Source organism: Rhagoletis pomonella, unplaced genomic scaffold, assembly GCF_013731165.1.
Source record: "Rhagoletis pomonella isolate Grant_MI unplaced genomic scaffold, Rhpom_1.0 Rhpom_scaffold_00008, whole genome shotgun sequence".
Classification (NCBI taxonomy): domain Eukaryota; kingdom Metazoa; phylum Arthropoda; class Insecta; order Diptera; family Tephritidae; genus Rhagoletis; species Rhagoletis pomonella.
In genome coordinates, this window is record NW_023458562.1 from 20582238 (window position 1) to 20584212 (window position 1975).

A 1975-nucleotide genomic window follows, 5' to 3' on the forward strand; every position below is an offset into this window, starting at 1 on the left:
CGCTGGTGTTAAGTCCGGTTTTATACGTATGTCGGTGCAAGATGGTGGTTTAAATTTCAGTATTGATCTAGCAGCACTTTCGGAGGGGGCTTCTATAAGCATGGGACGGGTTTTCCCAGCAATTGGACGCCCCAACCTGCGAATTTTTTAGCTCGGGAATGGTGTTGGAGAGCTCCTGTGGAATCAGTGGGACCAAGAGAGCACGATCGTCGCTTAAACGTTCAGAACCAGATGGTTTTTTAGACTCTGGAACGTTGAATGCGACGACTTGTTTAGCTCGTTTCCTACGTTCATTGATCTCAGCGATTACCTCTTCACTGCCTGGATCGCATGTACTGAACGTTGTTAATTTCGATTCAACGGTGCTGACCCTATCGTCTAGCTGTGTACACAATGTATTGAGTGAGTTATTTTGTTTGACAATGTTGTTCAGCTCCGACCGAATGGTAAGCAATTTGTTCTCGATGTCTTCTTTGAAAGCATAGAAATGTTTTTCGAACATCTTCTCCATTTTTCTAACGATTAGATCGTCATGGTCAACATGCTGATCGCCACCAACTATCACGCTAACCTCACTTTCGCAACCATTGCATTTCCACTTTAAGTTATTGTATTTGATGTCATTGGCAATTTTGTTGAATTCAACCTTATCAATCTTTGTACATTTTGCATGGATCCACTTGTTGCACTCGGTACAAAGTATACTGGAAGTGTTTTCTCTGATGTTAGCAAAGCAAACACCACATACATGGCGTCATTTTCATCTATTTATTTTTTGTTTTACTTTTATTTGGCATTTGAGTTGCTCTGAAAATTTCAATTTTATAAAGGAGACAAACTTCAAAATATAAATCAAGGCCGATGAATTGAGAGAACGGATTTACCTTTAAATACTTGTATCATGGGCATAGTACAATAATTACAGGTAATGTCTTCCCAGAGAGCGCATATTCCGATCTGCCTTATTTGAAAAATATCATTGTTGCCCACACTAAAAGGTTTTCTGCTAGAGAAAAGGAATATTTCCATACCCCATATACCATGTACATGCACTTTTTTTAACAAACTTTCTTGCAGAGGACTTATTTAATTTGCAAAAGCCGAAAAAAAAACATTTGCTTAGTAAATAAATTCAAAATTTGTATGGCTCACTTCATTTCAAACGTTTTTTCTTTTCTTTTGAAAAATTATAAAAATTAAATTGAGCGAAAACAAAAAGCAAAGCCAACTAAAAGTAAAGGAATCAACATTGAACTGCGTCAAAATCAAAATAAGGGAGCACGAATTTCGATGTGAAGCAAAACTCTCTGGGAAGACATTACCTGTAATTATTGTACCATGCATGATAAAAATACAGTAAGGTAGAACCGCTGAGAGTCACTTTTCAAATTCTTGACGTTTCCAAACAATTTCATTTTTAAATTTACTCACAAACTCACACACACATTTTCATTTTCAAACTCAAGCAACAACAATTTTGAACAATTTACTTTTTTTATTTTCACTTTTATATGATTTTAAAATGTTGGCAAACTTCAAAAAAAAATCATGGCCAACGAATTGAGAGAACGGTTCTACCTTGCTATATTTTTATCATGGTACCATGTATCATGGGTAAGAAATAGAGTTTCAAAAACAAAAAAATGTTTACTTTTATATGAATCTTTTAGGAGTCATATATGATCCAAGTTATGAGCCAGCACTTTGTTTCAATATAAAAACAATAATGGTGCATTTACATGGTGTCAAGAATTCCGAGTCAAATAAAATGTACACTCGTCTTTTTGAAGTTACTGCGTAGATTTTTTATTAACATTCAATATCGAAAAATGTCTTATGTCCAATCGACTGTCCTCGTTCGCGGTTCGTTGCAACTGCATCGTCTCCTTCTTGTTCGTTTCTCTTGTATGTGTTTTGTGTTATTGTCTGTCAGGGTCGCATTATAAAGTATTCAAAGTAATGCTTTACAGAAAAA